Source organism: Musa acuminata, unplaced genomic scaffold (assembly GCF_036884655.1).
Source record: "Musa acuminata AAA Group cultivar baxijiao unplaced genomic scaffold, Cavendish_Baxijiao_AAA HiC_scaffold_812, whole genome shotgun sequence".
In the NCBI taxonomy this organism is placed as follows: Eukaryota; Viridiplantae; Streptophyta; class Magnoliopsida; order Zingiberales; family Musaceae; genus Musa; species Musa acuminata.
In genome coordinates, this window is record NW_027021038.1 from 23,617 (window position 1) to 32,577 (window position 8,961).

At 32.2% G+C, this 8,961-nt stretch overlaps 1 long non-coding RNA gene across 1 annotated transcript; it reads left to right on the forward strand.

Annotated features, from left to right (window-relative positions):
* The first annotated feature begins 2,641 nt into the window (after positions 1–2,641).
* On the forward strand, positions 2,642–8,164 carry LOC135664188 (uncharacterized). The gene is made up of 2 exons (XR_010508676.1): positions 2,642–5,697; positions 5,744–8,164. It is a non-coding gene; the product is annotated as an uncharacterized LOC135664188 (long non-coding RNA).
* Positions 8,165–8,961: the final 797 nt, after the last annotated feature.

An 8,961-nucleotide genomic window follows, 5' to 3' on the forward strand; every position in this document is an offset into this window, starting at 1 on the left:
AGACGTCGTAGAGAATTGAGAATTCTAATTTGTTTCAACTCTCATAATCGGGATATTGTGAATAGAAATCCAGTATTTTGCAACGAAAACAACATAAGAAACTCTGAACAATTTTTGAATGAGGACAAACGTCTTAATACGGATTTAAATAAATTAATTAAATGCAAATTGTTTCTTTGGCCCAATTACCGATTAGAAGATTTAGCTTGTATGAATCGCTATTGGTTTGATACCAATAATGGTAGTCGTTTCAGTATGTCAAGGATACGTATGTATCCACGATTCAGAATTATTTAATAGTATATTTCCTATATATCACATGCCGTTTTCAGTAAATAAAAACCGAAAGATGTACGCATATGGTGTGTTACGTTCTGGTACATGATACGTATTTACTTGTGTATCAATTCAATTGAATCTAGAAAGAAATCTACAGAATCTTTTTAGGTGCAAAGAAATCATTCTCTTTCGTAAATGCAGAAATATATTATCCTTTTCTTTTCTATCTAAATCAAATGGAAAATTTGATTTAGATAGAAACGGATAAATCTAAATTTTTGCGTGTACTAGATTAAAAAAAATTGACATAATATAATAATTATTATTTTATTTTTCCTGATCGGTAAAATCCATGGCATGGAAAAGAAAGAAAAGAAAAAGATAAAAAAAGTTTTATGGTCAAAAATTCATTCATTTCACTTCTTCCACAAGAAGAAAAAGAAGAAAACAGGGGTTCTGTTGAATTTCAAGTATTAAGTTTCACCAATAAGATACGAAGACTTACTTCACATTTGGAATTGCACAAAAGAGATTTTTTATCACAAAGAGGTCTACAAAAAATTCTGAGAAAACGTCAACGTCTGCTGGCTTATTTGTCAAAGAAAAATAGAGCGCGTTATAAGAAATTAATTGACCAGTTGGATATTCGGGAGCCAAAAAATCGTTAATTAAATCGTTTGAATTAGTATAGTAGTTATTAGATTTTTTATTTTGATGAACCTCCTACTTTTTTGAGGAATTCATGAAATAATGAATTAAGGAAGAAAAGATATGACTGTACCGGCTACAAAAAAAGATTTCATGATAGTTAATATGGGTCCTCACCACCCATCAATGCATGGTGTTCTTCGACTGATCGTTACTCTCGATGGTGAAGATGTTATTGACTGTGAACCCATATTGGGCTATTTACACAGAGGGATGGAAAAAATAGCGGAAAACCGAACAATTATACAATATCTGCCTTATGTAACACGTTGGGATTATTTAGCTACTATGTTCACAGAGGCAATAACGGTAAATGCACCAGAACAACTGGAAAATGTTCAAGTACCTAAAAGGGCTAGCTATATCAGAGTAATTATGCTGGAGCTGAGCCGTATAGCTTCTCATTTGTTATGGCTTGGGCCTTTTATGGCGGATATCGGCGCGCAGACTCCCTTTTTCTATATTTTCAGAGAGAGAGAATTGATATATGATTTATTCGAAGCCGCCACAGGTATGCGAATGATGCATAATTATTTCCGCATCGGAGGAGTAGCTGCCGATCTACCTTATGGCTGGATAGATAAATGTTTGGATTTTTGCGATTATTTTTTAACAGGAATTGTTGAATATCAAAAACTCATTACGCGAAATCCCATTTTTTTGGAGCGAGTCGAAGGAGTGGGCATTATTGGTGGAGAGGAAGCAATAAATTGGGGTTTATCAGGACCGATGTTACGAGCTTCTGGAACACAATGGGATCTTCGTAAAATTGATAATTATGAGTGTTACAATGAATTCGATTGGGAAGTCCAATGGCAAAAAGAAGGAGATTCGTTAGCTCGTTATTTAGTACGAATCGGTGAAATGAGGGAATCTATAAAAATAATTCAACAGGCTCTAGAAGGAATTCCTGGAGGACCCTATGAGAATTTAGAAGTCCGACGCTTTGATAGAGCAAAAAATTCCGAATGGAATGATTTTGAATATAGATTTATTAGTAAAAAACCTTCACCCAATTTTGAATTGTCGAAACAAGAACTTTACGTGAGAGTAGAAGCCCCAAAAGGGGAATTAGGAATTTATTTGATAGGAGATAATAGTGTTTTCCCTTGGAGATGGAAAATTCGTCCACCCGGCTTCATAAATTTGCAAATTCTTCCTCAGCTAGTTAAAAGAATGAAATTGGCTGATATCATGACGATACTAGGTAGTATAGATATCATTATGGGAGAGGTTGATCGTTGAAATGATAATTGATACGACAGAAGTACAAACTATCAATTCTTTTTCTATATCGGAATCCTTAAAAGAAGTATATGGACTCATATGGATCTTTGTACCCATTTTGACCCTTATATTGGGAATTACAATAGGGGTACTAGTAATTGTGTGGTTAGAAAGAGAAATATCTGCAGCGATACAACAACGTATTGGGCCTGAATATGCCGGCCCCTTGGGAATTCTTCAAGCTCTAGCAGATGGAACTAAACTACTTTTTAAAGAAGACCTTCTCCCATCTAGAGGAGATGTTCGTTTGTTTAGTATTGGACCGTCTATAGTGGTCATATCAATTCTACTAAGTTATTTAGTAATTCCTTTTGGGTATCGCCTCATTTTAGCCGATCTCAGTATAGGTGTTTTTTTATGGGTCGCCATTTCAAGTATTGCTCCTATTGGGCTTCTTATGTCAGGATACGGATCGAATAATAAATATTCCTTTTCAGGTGGTCTACGAGCTGCTGCTCAATCTATTAGTTATGAAATACCATTAACTCTATGTGTGTTATCAATATCTCTACGTGTGATTCGTTGAACATGAACTTTATACTTCTTTCCTAGAAGTAAAGGAAAGAAGTTGAATGTAATGTATTGAATAGGTATTTTATTTTTTATTCATCATTCGGGTCAATGAGTTAAACCAGATAGTTATATGAGTGAAACAAAACAACTTAGAAGTTTGCAGTAAGAAGATAAAATCTCATTTCATATGTACAAGAATAAAGTTGAAGTAAACATAAGCAGTGTAAACTGTTTACCCCAAGATTAAGATTCTTTCATTAGTCATCATATCTTGGAGCGGGTGTAAAAGATCAACTGTATGGAGTTTTCATTACTGTCTTGTATTTATTACCATGCCGTAGATCAATCAAAAATCAGTGGACGGTTAGGAACACCAAAGTGCACAAAGGATTAGTAATAGAGATAATGTAAGGTATCAAAAAAAGAGATATTTCTACAATTTATAAAACGAATAAAAATAGGGACTTTAAGTTGGTTTATATTTATAAATTTATAAAATATAAATTTATAAAAAAAATAAAAAAATGAATAAAGATATTGATGCATAAAATAAATAAAAGAATAGATAAGAAGAGATTCGTCCACCTCCCATGGATTTGATTCCTTCCCCTATAAAAAAACTTGCAATGCCAACCCCATTTGTAATTCCATCAATTATATATCTATCAAAAAACTGAGTTAGTTCGGTTAATCCCCTTATACCCATGGTAAAAACCTTAGTATAAAAAATATCTATGTAACCACGATTATATGACCAATTGTATATCCCATTTTTTATTTGGTCCAAGAGAATCCTTTTAGGACCACCTTTTACAAATGCATTGATAAAGTTCAAATTCCGGAAAAACGAATAAGCAGACCCATATAAGATATATGCTATGAATAGTCCGGAAATAGCTATACTTACTGAAAAAATTGCATTTGTAAAAAATTCATACCAATCCACAGAATAACTCGAATTTGGATGGAAAAGGTTTGTGAGTGGAGTTAACCATTTGGATAATATATCCAAATCTATTACTCCTTGATCAAAATGAATTCCTATTGATCCAACAAACAAAGTAAATAATACCAATATAAGCAGAGGAAATAGCATAGTATTGTCCACTTCGCGAGGGTACATAGAAGTGTACTTTTTTTCGAAAGAAGTATTAAAGTATCGTATGCATTTTTTTAGATTATTATCAATTTTATACATATCCTTTGAAAAAAAGAAGACCCTATTATTCATTGTTGATAAAGGTAAATTTCTATTGACTGCTTTGGCTACCTCCTTTCCCCATAGAGATATTGAATAGGACGAACTATTTTTTGTGCTACTGTAATCTTGAAAATGAACGCGCAAATGTCCATCAAAGGTAAGTAAATACACCCGAAACATATAAAATGCAGTCAATCCTGCTGTGAAACAAGCTATTATTGCGAAAATTGGTGAATACAACCAACTATCATTAAGAATTTCATCTTTGGACCAAAAACAAGCAAGAGGTGGAATACCGCAAATAGAAAGTGTACCCAATAAAAAAGTAGTTCTTGTAATTGGAACATATCTTCTTAAACCACCCATAAGAGCCATATTCTGACTTTTTTCTGGCGAATATCCAACAATAGGTTCCATTGAATGAATAATGGATCCGGATCCCAAAAACAATAAAGCTTTAGAATAGGCATGGGTAATCAAATGGAATAAAGCAGCTCGATAAGAACCTATACCTAGAGCTAACATAATATAACCCAATTGAGACATTGTAGAATAGGCTAAACTTCTTTTTATATCTCTTTGAGCAAGAGCCAAAGTAGCTCCTAGTAGTACTGTTATTACACCTATTAAAGATATGAAATTCATTATGTAAGGTATAGCTATGAAAATAGGAAGAAGTCGAGCTACAAGAAAAATTCCTGCTGCTACCATAGTAGCAGCGTGTATAAGAGCCGAGATGGGAGTGGGTCCTTCCATGGCATCGGGTAACCATACGTGAAGGGGGAATTGTGCGGATTTAGCAACTGCACCAATGAATAATAAAGAGGCACACAAAGTAGCAAATAAAGAACTGACACCATTATTATGGATCAAGTTATTAGTTATTTCGAACAAATCCCGAAATTCGAAACTACCTGTTATCCAATAAAAACCTAAAATTCCTAATAATAAACCAAAATCCCCTACACGGTTAGTTACAAAAGCTTTTTGACAAGCACTTGCTGCAGTCGGTCGTGTGAACCAAAATCCTATTAATAAATAGGAACACATCCCCACCAGTTCCCAAAAAATATAAATTTGTATCAAATTGGAACTGGTAACTAATCCCAACATGGAAGCATTGAAAAAACTCATATAAGCAAAAAATCTCAGATATCCTTGATCATGAGACATATAATTGTCACTATAAATAAGAACCAAGATTCCAACAGTAGTAATTAGTATTGACATAATAGAACTAAGTGGGTCGATCAAATATCCGAACTCTAAGGAAAAATCATTATTGATGGTCCAAGACCATAGATATTGATAGATAGAACTTCCATGTATTTGTTGAATAGATAAATTGGCTGAAAACCCCATAACTATACTTAACAGTAAAACACTAGGAAAAGCCCATATACGACGAATATTTTTTGTTGCTGTCGGAATCAGTAGAAGTCCAAATCCTATTGACACAGTAACTGGAAGTGGAAGAAAAGGTATTATCCATGCATATTGATATGTATGTTCCATAAGAAAACAAAATGAAATCTTTAATAATTCTACTATTCTAGTCTAGTCTTAGTAGAATATTCTATTCTGGTAATTTATAGCCATATTATATAGTATAATAAGAAAAAAGAGTTATACCAAAAGGAGTACTTGATTCTAATTATGTTTTAATAAAATTATATGTTTTAATAGGTTTAAAATATATTTTCAAACAGGTTTTAAATATATTTTTTAATAGGTTTTAAATATATTTTTTAATAGGTTTTAAACATATTCGAAAATGCTTTTTTTAAAACTATTCTACCAGGGAATAAGTATAGATAATGACTAAAAGGAACAATCTATTTTGAACAAAACAATACATGTCTTTCACATACAACGATAAAAACTGGTAACCCTTTTTGAATGGCAGTTCCCAAAAAGCGTACTTCTATGTCAAAAAAACGTATTCGTAAAAATATTTGGAAAAAAAAAGGATTTTTAGCTGCAGTAAAGGCTTTTTCCTTAGCGAAATCGGTTTCCACCGGACGTTCAAAAAGTTTTTTTGTGCAACAAACAAATAATAAAGTCTTGGAATAATCGGAATTGACATACCCGAAGAACTTCGAATTTTTTAAGATGAACGATTCACATTAATTAATGTATTGAACTCCTCAATATCAATATGAGTTAGAACTAGCTGTTGTAGTATGTAGATGTGGTATGTAGAATAAAGGTATGTATATCGAATTCTGAATATTTTTTCTATCTACTTTTTTCACAATAGAAAAATATTTTTCTATTGTGAAAAGTAGAGTATGATTACGATAGAAATGAAAATTCTTTTGTTTCTTATATGCCTAACAAAAACCTAATTAGTTTGGTAAATCTTACCATTATGCATTATATATATAATGAAGAGACCATTATATATAATATGAAGAGTATTAATACTCTAATGATACTAAGGAATGATACTAAGGTGTCGAAATCGTTAGAAAATTTCAAATTCTTTTGATTTAGTGATGAAATTGTTATACATATGAAATCCTGGTTATTTAATCTTCTTCATTGAAAAAAAAAATATTTTTTTTTTCATTTTGTTTGAATCTATGAAATCAAATCGGATAAATAAAAAACGAATCAAAAAATAGAAAATGAACAATTCTTAGTTCTATACCTCGACAGACAACAAAACTATTGAGTTCTAACTGTTTTGGAAGAACTTAGTTTCTAGTACGCGAAAGTTTATTATTAAAACTAAACTTACTAAAACTAAACTTACTTTATTATTAAAACTAAACTTACAATGATCCCAACTAAAGATTCTTTTTTTGAATAGAGATTCAAATAGGAATTTAAATGAATTTTGATTTATCGATTCTAATGTTTACTAAACTATATTGAATCCTTGATTCTCGACGATTCAACATGAATTGACTATTATTATTTCAAGTAAGCCGCCATGGTGAAATTGGTAGACACGCTGCTCTTAGGAAGCAGTGCTAGAGCATCTCGGTTCGAGTCCGAGTGGCGGCATCCTTGAAATCCTAGAAAATAAATCCTCTAAAAGAGACACAATGGATCCTATAATGTATTCAATTCTCGATTTAAATTCTCTAATGGGACCCCTTTTTATGATATTTACAACTTTAGAACATATATTAACTCATATCTCTTTTTCGATAATTTCAATTGTGATTACGATTCATTTAATGATCTTATTAGTCCGCGAAATCGTAGGATTGCGTGATTCATTGGAAAAAGGGATGATAGCCACTTTTTTCTCTATAACAGGATTATTAGTTTCTCGTTGGATTTCTTCAGGACATTTTCCGTTAAGTAATTTATACGAGTCATTAATCTTCCTTTCGTGCAGTTTCTCCATTATTCATATGATTTCCAAGATGGGGAACCATAAAAATGATTTAAGCACAATAACCGCACCAAGTACCATTTTTACACAAGGCTTTGCCACGTCGGGTTTTTTAACTGAAATGCATCAATCCGCAATATTAGTACCTGCTCTACAATCTCAGTGGTTAATGATGCACGTAAGTATGATGTTATTAAGCTATGCAGCTCTTTTATGCGGATCACTATTATCAGTCGCTCTTCTAGTCATTACATTTCGAAAAAACATCGATATTTTTTGTAAAGGTAATAATTTCTTAATTAAACCATTTTTCTTTGGTGAGATTCAATATTTGAATGAAAAAAGAAGTGTTTTTAAAAACACTTCTTTTCTTTCATTTCGAAATTATTATAAATATCAATTGACTCAACGTTTGGATTATTGGAGTTATCGTGTCATTAGTTTAGGATTTACCTTTTTAACCATAGGCATTCTTTGTGGAGCAGTATGGGCTAATGAGGCATGGGGATCTTATTGGAATTGGGACCCCAAAGAAACTTGGGCTTTTATTACTTGGACCATATTCGCGATTTATTTACATACTAGAACTAGAATACATATTAGAAGTAGAACAAATCAAAGTTTGCAAAGTATGAATTCGGCACTTGTGGCTTCTATAGGATTTCTTATAATTTGGGTATGTTATTTTGGAATCAATCTATTAGGAATAGGTCTACATAGTTATGGTTCATTCACATTAACATCTACTTGAATAAACTACACAGATAAATAATTGAATAAACTACATAAAGAATACATAAGAACATCATCCCATATATATATAAAAAGCTTCTTGTTTGTGCGAGTTTTTGAGAACCGTTTGAATCATTCCTTATTCAAAACGGTTCTCAAAAACTCAAAATGCATCTCATTACAATTCTAATTCACTTTATTCTTTTGCATTGTACAGCGAACGATTTTAAAAATCTTAAAATCAAAGACAAAAATTATATTTCCGTATTATTAATGAAAGACTATCGATGAAAGTAATTAGATAGGATAGCTTGCACCCTGTCAACTGATAGCGAGAGAACGAAATCCGGATAAATACCAATACCTATTACGGGTAGAAAGATACAGATTGAAACAAATAGTTCTCGTGGTCCAGAATCCGCAAAATTAGAGTTTGGAACATTGAATAGCTTGTATCCATAGAACATCTGACGTAACATAGATAATAAATAAATAGGAGTTAATATCATTCCAATTGCCATTACAAAAGTAATTAGCATTTTTGGCATTAAAAGGTATTTTGGACTAGTAATTATTCCAAAAAATACTAATAATTCCGCAACAAAACCACTCATTCCTGGCAATGCAAGAGAAGCCATCGAAAAACTACTGAACATGGTAAATAGTTTTGGCATTGGGATCGATACCCCCCCCATTTCGTCGAGATAAACAAGACGTATTCTATCACAACTCGTTCCTGCCAAGAAAAAAAGCGCAGCACCAATAAATCCATGAGAGAGTATTTGTAAAATGGCACCGTTGAGTCCCATTCCGGTTATAGAACCAATTCCTATAATTGTGAAACCCATGTGAGATACAGAGGAATAGGCTATTCTTTTTTTTAAATTCCGTT